This window comes from Mustela lutreola, chromosome 12 (genome assembly GCF_030435805.1).
Source record: "Mustela lutreola isolate mMusLut2 chromosome 12, mMusLut2.pri, whole genome shotgun sequence".
NCBI classification, from domain to species: Eukaryota; Metazoa; Chordata; class Mammalia; order Carnivora; family Mustelidae; genus Mustela; species Mustela lutreola.
The window spans coordinates 69,753,439-69,767,299 of record NC_081301.1 but is presented as its reverse complement, the minus strand read 5'-3'; positions in this window follow the sequence as shown (position 1 = coordinate 69,767,299).

Genomic DNA, 13,861 nt, shown 5'->3' with positions numbered 1-13,861 from the left:
GAATAGAGGGAACATACCTCACTATCATAAAAGCCATCTATGAAAAGCCCACGGAAAATATCATTCTCAATGGAGAAAAACTGAGAGCTTTTCCCTTAAGGTCAAGAACATGACAGGGATGTCCACTCTCACCACTGTTGTTCAACATAGTACTAGAAACACTAGCCTCGGCAATCAGACAGCAAAAAGAAATAAAAGGCATTCAAACTGACAAAGAAGAAATCAAACTCCCTCTCTTTGGGGATGACATTATACTTTATGTGGAAAACCCAAAAGACTCCACCCCAAAATTACTAGAACTCATCCAACAATTGAGAATTGTGAGAGGATACAAAATGAATGAACAGAAATCAGTTACATTTCTATACACTAAGAACATAACTGAAGAAAGAGAGATTAAGGAATTGATCCCATTTACAATTGCACCAAACCCCCTAAGATATTTAGGAATAAACCTAACCAAAAAGGTAAAGGATCTATACTCTAGAAACTACAGAACACTTATGAAAGAAATTGAGAAAGACACAAAGAGATGGAAAATCATTCCATGCTCACAGATTGGGAGACTAAACATTGTGAAAATGTCTATGCTGTCCAGAGCAATCTATACTTTCGGTGTAATCCCTATTAAAATATGATTGACATTTATCACAGAGCTAGAACAAACAATCCTAAAATTTGTATGGAAACAGAAAAGACCTAAATTTGCCAGAGAAAACTAAATTTGCCCCAAAAAACTAAAGCGGGGGCATCACAATGCCTGACTTCAAGCTATATGACAAAGTTGTGATCACATCAAGACTGCATGGTATTGGCACATAAATAGACACATAGGTCAGTGGGATAGAGACCCCAGAAATAGATCAATTAATCTTTGACCAAACAAGAAAGACAGTCTCTTCAATAAATAGTGCTGAGAAAATTGGGTAGCCACATGCAGAAGAATGAAACTGGACTGTTCTCTTACACCATACACAAAGATAAACTCAAAATGATTGAAGGATCACAATATGAGACAGGAATCCATCAAAATCCTAGAGAAGAACATAGGTAGTAACTTCTTTGACCTTGGCCACAGCAACTTTTTGCATTATACATCTCTAAAGGCATAAAGAAAGAAAGGAAAAATGAACTATTGGGACTTTATCAAGATAAAAACTTCTAAAACAAAAACAGGGTAAAAACTGTAGAACGAAGGAAGCCATCAACAAAACTAAAAGTCAGCCTTTGGAATTGGAGAAGATATTTGCAAATGTCTTACCAGACAAATGGCTAGTATCCAAGAACTATAATGAACTTTCAGACTCCACACCCAAAAAATAAATAGACCATTCATGAAATGGGCAGAAGACATGAACAGAAATTTCTCCAAAGAAGACAGGCAAATGGCCAACAGATCCGTACAAAAATGCTCGACATCACTTGACATCAGGAAAATACAAATAAAAACCACAGTGAGATACCACCTCACACTATCAGATGGCTAAAATTAGCAAGACAGGAAAAAAAATGTTGGCAAAGATGTGGAGAAAGGGGATTGCTCTTCCACTGTTGGTGGGAATGTAAGCTGGTACAGCCATTCTGGAAAACAGTATGGAAATTCCTCAAGAAGTTAAAAATAGAGATAGAGCTACCCTATGACCCAGCAATTGCACTATTTACCCCAGAGGTAAATAGGTATTTAGAGGTATTTAAATAGATATCTAAATAAATAGGTATATAGAGGTAATAAATAGGTATTTAGAGGTAAATAGGTATTTACCCCAGAAATACAAATGTAATCATTTGTGTTACATGCACCACAATATTTATAGCAGCAATGTCCACAATAGCTAAACTATGGAAAGAGCCCAAATGTCCATCAACAGATGAATGGATAAAGAAGATGTGCTACATATATACAATGTAATATTACTAGGTCATCAGAAAGGATAAGTACTTACAATTTAATCAATGTGAATGGAACTGGAGGGTATTATGCTGAATGAAATAAGTGAATCAGATAAAGACAATTAGCATATAGTTTCATTCATATGTGGAAAATAAGAAAGAGTGCATAGGATTATAGAGGAAGGGAGGGGAAAACTGAATGGGAAGCAATCAGAGAGGGAGAAAAACCATGGGAGCCTATTAAGTATAGGAAACAAACTGAGCATCACTGGAGGGGAGGTGGGTGAGGGGAATGGGTAACTGGGTGATGGACATTAGGAAGGCACATGATGTGATGAGCACAGGGTGTTATACGCAACTGATTAATTATTAAACTCTACATCTGAAACCAATGATGTAACATATGTTGGCTAATTGAATTTAAATAAAAAAAGAATGCAAAAGATACATCATGCAAATAATAAAAGACTGATGGAGGGGTTGTATTAATACTGGAGGATATAGGTTCTTTTTAAAAAAGCTTTTTTAAAATTCCAAATTGTTAACATACAGTGTAATATTTGTTTCCAATGTGCAATACAGCAATTCGACACTTCCATATAACTCTCAGTGCTCATCATTGCCCCTTTCCAACAGCCTCTTGCCACTTTCCAATGGCACATGGGAGAAGAACGAGGCACAAACAAGTCAGTCTCAAGGGAATGGGAGTTGAGAAGATTCCTGCCCAGAACAACTCCTCTGTCCTGTATTTATTAGAGATACAAGATGACAACCAACAAAGAAGTTGAAGGAGGTTATAGATAAGCAAGGTATGCCTGATCAAGCAGTATAGGATTTGTGGTTGAGTAAACACATTTAAAGGAATCATCTAATTAACTACAGGTGATCGCTTGAGAAGGGGAGATAACAGAAAAAAGAAGCAGGCAGATTTCCATCCTGAGCAGGCCGGGTGTTCCCAGCTGCTTGGCTTCAATGATGTATATCCTCCTCTCCCCCAGATGCCTATTGCTGGTACATATTCAAGCATGTCTGGTCAGTACATTGTTCTGAGGGACAGTTACAATCACGATAAATGCACTCCTTAATCCACATCACTTATTTAACCCTTTATCCCACCAACCTAACCCTCTGGTAAAGATTAGTTTATTCTCTATACTTAAAGAGTCAGCTTCTTGGTTTGCCTCTCCCTCTCTCTTCTTTTCCCTCCCACTCCTTTGCTCATTTGTTTTGTTCCTTAAATTCCTATGAGTGAAATCATATGATATTTGTCTTTCTCTGATTGACTTATTTCACTTAGCAAAATGCTCTCAAGCTACATTCATGTCACTGCAAATGGGAAGAATTAATTCTTTTTATGGTTGAGAAATATTCCATTGTATATATATATACTACAGCCTCCTTATCCATTCACTAGTTGATGGACATTTGGGCTGTCTCCATAGCTTGGTTATTATAGATAATGCTGGTATAAACATAGGGGTGCATGTATCTCTGTCAATTAGTATTTTTGTAATTCTTTGGGTAAATACCTTGTAATGCAATTGCTGGATCATAAAGGTAGTTGTATTTTCAACTTTTTGAGGAATCTCCATACTGTTTTCCAGAGTGGCTGCACTAATTTGCATTTCCACTAACAATGCAGGAGGGTTCTTTTTTCTTTACATCCTAGCCAACACCTGTTGTTTCTTGTGGTTTTGATTTTAGCCATTCTGGCAGATGTGAGGTGATACGTCATTGTAGCTTTGATTTGTATTTCTCTGATGATAAGTGATGTTGAGCATCTTTTCATGTCTGTTGGCCATCTGTATGTCTTCTTCAGAGAAATGTCTGTTCATATCTTCTGCCCATTTTTAACTAAATTATTTTTTTAAGGGGTGTAAACTGTGTACATTCTTTAAACAGTTTAAATACTAACATTTTTTGGATATGTTATTTGCAAATATCTTCTCCCATTCCATAGGTTGCCTTTTAGTTTTATTGATTGTTTTCTTTTCTGTGCAGCAGGTTTTTACTTTTATTTATTTATTTATGTTTCAAAATTTTATTTGAATTCTAGTTAGTTAACATATAGTGTGATATCACTTACATGTAACACCCAGTGCTTATCATAAAAAGTGCCCTCTTTAATACCCATCACCTATTTAGGCCATCCCCTGGCCCACCTCCCTCCATTACTCCTCAATTTGTTCTCTATCATTCAGAGTCTCTTATGGTTTCTCTCTCTCTCTTTCCCCTTTTCATATGTTCATCTGTTTTGTTTCATTAACTCCACATATGAGTGAAATCATATGGTAGTGTCTTTCTCTGACTTATTTTCCTTAGCATAATACACTCTACTTCCATCTATGTTGTTGAAAAGAACAAGATTTTGTTCTTTTTGATGCTAAGTAATTTTCCACTGTATAATATACCACAACTTCTTTATCTGATCATCTATTGATGGACATCTGGATTCTTTCCATACATTGGCTATAGTTGATAATGCTGCTATAAACATCAGGGTACATGCTTCCCCTCGAATCCATATTTTTGTTTTGTTTGGGCAAATACCTAGTAATACAATTGCTGGTCATAGATTAGTTCCAATTTTAACTCTGTACAGGAACTTCATAGTTTTCCAGAGTGGCTGCATTAGTTTGCATTTCCACCAATAGTGTAAGAGCATTCTCCTTTTTCTGCATCTTCACCAACACCTATTAATTCTTGTGTGGTTAATTTAGCCATTCTGACAGGAGTGAGGTGTATCTCATTAATATTTTGATTTGTATTGTTCTGATCCTGAGGGATGTTGAGCATCTTTTCGTGTGTTTGTTGGCCATCTCGATGTCCTCCTTGGAAAACTGTTTATTCATGGCTTTGCCCATTTCTTAACTGGAAAATTTGTTTTTTGGGTGTTGAGTTTGAGTTGAGATTGTTCTTTAAAAATTTGTTATTTAAAACAAATTTGTTTTTAAAAAAAAAAAGTTCTTTAAAGATTTGGATACTGATCCTTTGTCAGGTATGTCATTTGCAACTATCTTCTTCCATTCAATAGGCTATCTTTTAGTTTTGTTGGTTGTTCCCTTCACTGGGCAGAAGATTTTTATCTTGATGAAGTCCCAATAGTTCATTTTTCTTTTGTTTCCATTGCCTCTGGTGATGTGCCTAGTAAGAAGTTTGGGTGGTGGAGGTCAGAGGAATTGCTGCTTGTGTTCTCCTCTAGGAGTTTGATGATTTCCTGTCTCACATTTAGGTCTTTCATCCATTTGTATTTTATTTTATTATTTTATTTAGATTTTATTTATTTATTTGAGAGAGAGAGATAGAGAGGGCAGAGGGAGGGGCAGAAGGAGAGGGAGAAGTAGACACCTCACTGAGCAGGGAGCCTGACATGGGCTCAATCCCCAGACCCTGAGGTCATGACCTGAGTTGAAGACAATTAATTAACCCACAGAGCCACTCAGGTGTCCTGATTTTGAATTTCTTTTTCTGTATGGTGTAAGGAAGCGGTCCAGTTTCATTCTTCTGCATGTGGCTGTCCAGTTTTCTCAACCCTAGTTGTTGAAGAGATTGCTTTTTTTTTTCCCATTGGATATTCTTTCCTGCTTTCTCAAAGATTAATTGACCATGTAGTTGTGGTTTCAATTCAAATAAATAAATAATCTTTTTTTTTTTAAAAAGGAAAACAAAAACAAGAAAAAACAAAACAAAACTAAGACTAAAACAACAACAACTATATCCTGTGTGTGTGTTTTAAGATTTTATTTACTTATTTGACAGACAGAGATCACAAGTAGGCAGAGAGGCAGGCAGAGAGAGAGGAGGAAGCAGGCTCCCCGCTAAGCAAAGAGCCTGATGCGGGGCTCAATCCCCGGACCCTGAGATCATGACCCCAGCCAAAGGCAGCGCCTTAGCCCACTGAGCCACCCTGGCGCCCTGCTGTGTGTCTTTTGGTGTGCTTGTTAAAACAATCTAGATCCCCAAATAAAAAAAATAAAAATAAATAAAACAAAATGAAATTTAAAAAAAAGGTAAAAAATATGTCTAAAGTATGTATAAATAAAAAATTAATAAAAATTTTAAAAGGAATTGGAAAATATAAGAAAATAAATGAAAAATAAAAATATAAAAGACAAAGAAGAAAAGTAAAAAGGAAGCTAGATCCTATTTCCCTAGAGCAGAAGCTCTGCAGGACTCTATGATCAATAAACCTGGTACCAGATAGTTGTTTGTGCAGGTCCTCTGGGGAAGGGGCCTGCTCTGCTGATCCTGAAGCCAACTTGTATCAGAGGAAACGCATTTCTACTGCAGGGGGGCGGCGCTTGGTGTATGCTGCTCTAATCTCCACTAGGTGGTGCTGTTTTACTCTTGAACGCTTCAGTGCAAGTACTGTCGAAATACGTATGAGGAATTTGAATAATATTGGTAACATGTAAATAATTGGTTGGTATCCCATATTTTGTAAACTTTTAAAATTGAGAACAAAATGTTACAGAAAAAAAGCAAAAGACTTGAGCTGACATGACCTCATGGGACATGATTAGATAGGAAGAAGAGAAAACAGGTAGCAAAATGATAGATTTAAACTGAACCCTGTTAATAATTAGACTGCAGTTGGCCATTTAACAACACATGTTTGAACTGCATAGGTTAACTTGTACATGTATTTTTTTCAATGAATATATTGCAATTTTTTTTGAGATTTGTGATAATTTGAAAAGAGAGATGAAACATGTAGACTAGTAATATTGAAAAAATAAAAAAAAGGTATGTCAGAAATGCACGAAATACATGTAGATATAATCTATTTTATCTTTTACTACCAGAAAAATCTGTTATAAAATTTAAAATACCGGGGCGCCTGGGTGGCTCAGTGGGTTAAGGCCTCTGCCTTCAGCTCAGGTCGTGATCTCAGGGTCCTGGGATTGAGCCCCATATCAGGCTCTCTGCTCAGCAGGGATCCTGTTTCCTCCTCTGTCTCTGCCTGCCTCTCTGCCCACTTGCGATCTCTATCAAATAAATAAATAAAATCTTAAAAAAATTTAAAATACCAAAATTTCATTCACTTAGACCATAGATGATACTATTTATAGCTGAGAGAAATGTAAACAAATATAAAGATGCAGTATTAAATCATAGCCATATAAAATTAACTGTAGTACATACTGCACAACAGTAATAATTTTGTAGCCACCCTTTTTTGCTATTGCAAGGAGCTGAAGTGTTGCAAGTATCTGCTTAAAATGTCTTGTGACTCTCATATAATTATCTCTGCCTGAGCAGTTCATCTCCAGTAGATTGCATATTTCAGTAAAAATGGATATTTTCAAGTTCTTATGTATTTTTATGTTTAGTGCAATACCATAAACCTCAAAGAACTCCAAAAGACCCATAAGAAGTTCTCAGAAGAAGCAAAGTCCATGACATTATAAAAAAAAAAGTTGAATTGCTTCAATATAGAATATAATAGATATGAAGAACCGTATCTATTATTACCATAGACTGAGGGCTGCCACTGCAGTTGCCTGCCATTTCAAGATAGATAAATCCAGCTTAAAGGCCACTGTCAAAAACAAAAGAAAACTTGCAAAGCTGTTGCTGCAGCTATGCTAGCAGGCACAAAATCCTTACACTTTTTGTGAAATATTTATGTGTGTTATATGTGTGTGTGTGCTTCTACAGAAGGTCTTTTTTTCTCTTTTTCTTTTTCAATTTTAATTCCAGTTAGTTAATACACAATGTTATATTAGTTTCAGGTGTACAATATAGTAATTCAATACTTCCACACATCACCCAGTGCTTATCACAAGTGCACTCTTTAATCGCCATCATTTATTTAACTCTTCTCCCACTCCTCTCCTCTCCAGAATCCATCAGTTTATTCTCTGTAATTGAGAGTTTATTTCCTTATTTCTCTCTCTCTCCCTCTCATTTTTTCCCTTTTCCCCTTTGCTTATTTGTTTTGTTCCTTAAATTCCACATATGTGTGAAATCATATGGTATTTGTCTTTCTCTGACTGACTTATATCACTTAGCATTATACTCTGGTGCTGCCACTGTGGAAAACAGTATGAAAGTTCCTCAAAAAGTTAAAAGTAGGGGCGCCTGGGTGGCTCAGTGGGTTAAGCCGCTGCCTTCGGCTCAGGTCATGATCCCAGCGTCCTGGGATCGAGTCCCACATCGGGCTCTCTGCTCAGCGAGGAGCCTGCTTCCTCCTCTCTCTCTGCCTGCCTCTCCGTCTACTTGTGATTTCTGTCTGTCAAATAAATAAATAAAATCTTAAAAAAAAAAAAAAAGTTAAAAGTAGAACTGCCTTATAACCCCGCAATCACACTACTGAGTATTTATCCAAAGAATACAAGAACACTAATTCAAAGGGATACATGCACCCCATGTTTATAGCAGCATTATCTACAATAGCTAAATTATGGAAACACTATAAGTTCCCACTGGTTGATGAATGTGTAAAGAAGATGTAATATATATATATACAATGGAATATTATTACTCAGCCATAAAACACAATAAAATCTTGTTATTTGCAATGACATGGATGGAGCTAGAGTGTATTATGCTAAGTGAAATAAGTCAATCAGAAAAAGAGAGATGCCATCTGATTTCACTTATATGTGGAATTTAATAAACCAAACAAATAAACATGGGGGGCAGTAAGAAAAAAGACAGGCAAACCAAGAAACAGACTCTTGACTAAAGAGAACAAACTGAGGGTTACCAGAGGGGAGGTTTGGTGGTGGTAGGGAGGAGTTAAATAGGTAATGGGGACTAAGGAGCTTACTGCTGTGATGAGCACAGGGTGATGTAAGGAAGTGATGAATCACTATATTGTACACTTGAAACTAATATTACACTGTATGTTAACTAACTGGAATTTAAATGAAAACTTTTTTAAAGAAGAAAACATATGAACACATATGTGTATGTGTAATATAAATACATATATATATGCACACACATATACATACAATGGAATATTACTCAGACATAAAAATAAATGAAATCTTGCCATTTGCAACAACATGGGTGAGTGAAATACATTTTTATCTCATATTGGAAATGTAGCTTTTATGTAGGTGCAGGATTGCTGTAAGTCACACCTACAGACTGTAATACGATTCAAGAAAAAATATTATACAACAACTTAAAACAAAAGGAAGATGAAGGATCCAAAGCTAGAGAGTTTAAAGCCAACAGTGATGGTTCGATACTTTTTGAAAGAAGTTCAGTTTCAAAAATGTCAAGATAACAAGAAAGCAAGTCTGTTGACCAAAAGGCAGAAGATTAGTTCCCAGATGCCATTAAGAAAAACACTGAGAAGAAAGGATATCCGCCTGAACAGTTTTTTAATGCAGATGAAGGTGCCCTATTCTGTGGGTTGGTGGGGGTGGGGGCGGATGCCACAAAGGATATTTATTAGTAAGGAAAAGAAGTGAGCACCAGGACTTAAGGCAGGAAAAGGTAGGCTAGCTCTATTGTTTTGTGTAAAAACAGTCAGGGTAATAATTAGGACTACTCCAAGCCTTGAAGACAAAAGATAAATAACAGTTGCCATTCTTTCAGTTGCACAAGAAGAAGGGCTGAAACGTTTTCTCGATTGGTTCCATCAATGTGTTTTTCCCTGAAGTGAGGAAGTACCCTTCCCGTAAGATGCTGGCTTTTAAATTTTTTTTTGATATTATATAATGCCTCTGGCCACACAGAACTCCACAAATTTAAAACCCAGTGATTTTGAAGTACTCTATTTGCCACCAAACACAATGTCTCTAATTCAGTCTCTAAAGCTGGGGATCATAAAGACTTTTCAAACTCAATACACATGGTATCCTATGGAAAAGATTAACAATGCTATGGAAGGAACCCCAATTGAGAGAACATTATGAAAGTCTAAAAAGGATTACACCATTGAAGATGTCACTGTTTTCATAGAAAAAGCCATGAAAACCTGAAACAATAAATTCCTGCTACAGAAAACTGTGTCCAGAAGTTGTACATGATTCACAAGATTTACAACTGAGCTAATCACAGAAATTATGAAAAAGATTGTGGATATGGAAAAAAAAGGTGGGAGTGCAGGGTTTTAAAATATGAATCTTGGAGAAATTAAAAAGCTAGTTTAGTGTTAGTAATATGTATAAAGTCTACAGTGTTTCGTATCAGATAAGACAATATTGATGTAGTTATTGACAGGTAAAGAGATGATGTAATCTTGTAAAGAGATTTTGTAAAGAGATTATATAAATTCGGATACTGGGAAATACAGTACAGTACTATAAATGTATTTTCTTTTCCTTATCATTTTCTCAATAACATTGTTACTTGTCTAGCTTATTCTAAGAATATAGAATATATTACATACAACATACAAAATATGTGTAGTTGCCCCTTTATATTATTGGTAAGGTTTCTGATCAACAGGAGTTAATAGTAGTTAAGTTTTAGTAGTTAGGCTTCTGAGGAGCCAAGAATTATATATGGATTTTCAACTGCATGGGGAATCAGTACCTCTAACCCCCATGTTGTTCAATGGTCAACTGTAAATACATGTAAACTGAGTTCTCAAAATAAAATACAAAGATAATAATATTGGCTTACAAAGCAAAATCTGCACATATAGTCTCTTAAACATGAATAATTTAAAAATAGACACAGTTATGTTAAAAAATAAAGGGGTGGAAAAAAAGAAGTGCCATGCAAACACTAAACATAAGAAAACTAGTGTGGCTATGTTAAATTCAAATAAAATACACTTCAAGAAAATTTAGATTGACAAAGCAAAGGAGAAACATTTTATAATTATAAAAGTCATTTAATCAAAATCATAGCAACTTAAACTGTGTATTTACCTATAACAAAGTTCCATAATAAGTAAAATCAGTATCTTTCAGAACTAAATGAAAAATATCATCAAATATCATAGTTGGGTGTGTTAATGCCATTCTATTAGTAATTAATGAAATAATAAAAAAATCAGTGAGTATATAGAACAGCTGGCTAATACTATTACTCAATTTGACTTTATTGATATTAATAGAATGTTACCCCACAAAATGGCTGACATTTAAGTGCAAATGAAATGTTCACCATGTTAATTCTTAAGCTGAAGCATAAAAACAAACTCCAGTATATTGTAAAAGATAAAAACTATTCAAATTTCTGAACATAAAATTAAAAATCCATAATAATCAGATGTTAAGGAAATCACCAAATATTAAAATTTAAGCCACACCCTTCCAAATAACCATGGGTGCTAGAAGATATCATAATGGAAAGTCAGAAGTATATTGAACTAAATGACAATGAAAACAGACCAAAAAAATATTTAGATTTACCTAAGGAAACAGTGAATGAAAAATACTTAAAGAACAAAGTGTTAAACTCATTAATCCATTTAAGATGCTAGAAAAAGAAAAGGAAATAAAGCCAAGGTAAATAGATGTAATTTAATCCTAATGATATAAGTATAAGGCAATGCAACAATTTAACCCTGTATCTTTGTATTTACTATTTAATCTCTTTTTAATCATGATTTATTATCCATGAGGAATTTTTAAATGATTTAAATTAGATTAAATTAAATTAAATTTTTCTTGCTTCTTATCTTATTTGCTTATGATATCCTAAGGCCACTGTAAAAAAATACAGAATTTCATAAAGAACTAAAAACTAGTGAGGTTGAATTTAAAAATGCTATAACTGGGATACAAACCTGGCTGGCTGCCATGACAATGAGGATGGATGAAGCAGAAGAACAAATCAGTGATGCAGAAGATAAAATTATAGAAAATAATGAAGCTGAAAAGAAGAGGGAAAGAGAGGTAATGGATCTCAAATGTAGACTTGAATTCAGTGACTCCTTCGCATAATAACATTTGTGTCACAGAAGTCCCAAGAAGACAGAAAGAAAAGGGGACTGAAAGTTTATTTGAGCAAATTATAGCTGAAAATTTCCCTAATTTGGGGAATGAAACAGACATCAAAACAAGAACCACAGAAAACTCCCATTAATTCAACAAAAGATGGCCATCACCAAGACATATCATAGGCAAATTTACAAAAACTACAAAGAAAGGATACTGAGAGCAGCAAGGGAAAAAGTCCTTAACCTACAAGGGGAAACAAATTAGGATATCAGTAGATATGCCCAGTTTCCCATTTAGTGTGATGAATGGGAAAAAGATAAAGCCAAGAACACTATCCAGCAAGGCCATCATTTAGAATAAAAGGAGGGAAACAAACTTTCCTGGAAAAACAAAAAAAGGAGCTTGTGACCATTAAAAGAAATATATATTTTTTAATTTTTTATTTTTTATAAACATATATTTTTATCCCCAGGGGTACAGGTCTGTGAATTCATTAAAAGAGATATTAAAGGATCCCTGCAAGAAATATTTTTTTAAAGATTTTATTTATTTATTTAATACACACACACACACACACACAGCAACAGAGGAACAGAGGGAATGAATACAAGCAGGGGGAGTGGGAGAGGTAGAAGCAGGCCTCCCTCTGAGCAGGGAGCCTGATGTGGGGCTTGATCCCAGGACCCTGGGATCATGATCTGAAACAAAGGCAGGCACCCAACGACTGAGGCACCCAGGCACCCCCCTGCAAGAAATATTAAAGGAGACTCTGAGTGGGGCAAGAGGGGAGAAGACCAAAAGCAACAAAGACTAGAACCAGAGAACATCACCAAAAATACCAACTCTATAGGTAACACAATGGCACAAAATTCACATCTTTCAATAATCAATGGACTAAATTAAATGCTCCAATAAAAAGACATAAGATTTTCAGAATGGATTAAAAAAAGATTCATCTATATGCTAAATTTTAGATCTAATCACATCTACAGATTCAAAACGAGGAGATGGAGAACCATCTATCATGCTAATGGATGTTAAAAAAAGCCAATGTAGCCATACTTATATCAGATGAACTATATTTTAAACCAAAAACTGTAACAGGAGATGAAGAAGGACATTGTATTATAATGAAGGGGTCTATCCATTAAGAAGATCCAGCAATTGGGGCACCTGGGTGGCTCAGTGGGTTAAGCCTCTGCCTTTGGCTCAAGTCATGATCTCAGGGTCCTGGGATTGAGCCCTGCATCGGGCTCTCTGCAGCAGGGAGCCTGCTTCTCCCTTTCTCTCTGTCTGCCTCTCTGCCTATTTGTGGTCTCTCTCTGTGTCAAATAAATAAATAAAATCTTAAAAAAAAAAGAAGATCTAACAATTTTAAGTATTTGTAGCCCTAATTTGGGAGCACTCAAATATATCAATCATATTATAGCAAACATAAAGAATCTCATTGATAATAGTACAGTAACAGATTTAAAATAATGGTAATACAATAACAGTAAATACTGGGACTTTAACACCCCACTTACAACAACGGACAGATCATCTAGGCAGGAAATCAACAAGGAAACAATGGCTTTGAATGACACATTGGACCAGATGGAATTACAAGATATATACAGAACAATTCAACCTAAATCAGCAGAATACACATTTTCCTTGAGTGCACATGGAATATTTTCCAGAATAAATCATACGCTGGGTCACAGTGAGCCCTCAACAAGTATAAAAATATTGAGACCATACTATGAAAATTTTGAGACCACAATGCTACAAAACAAAGTCAACCACAAGAAAAAAATTGGAAGGGGTGCCTGGGTGGCTCAGTGGGTTAAGCCGCTGCCTTCGGCTCAGGTCATGATCTCAGGGTCCTGGGATCGAGTCCCGCATCAGGCTCTCTGCTCAGCGGGGAGCCTGCTTCCCTCTCTCTCTCTCTCTCTCTCTGCCTGCCTCTCTGCCTACTTGTGATCTCTCTCTGTCAAATAAATAAATAAAATCTTAAAAAAAAAAAAAGAAAAAAAATTGGAAGGATCACAAATACACAGAGGTTAAAGAACATCTTACTAAAGAATGAGTGTGTTTGTTAGACAGGAAATTAAAGAAGAATTTAAAAAATA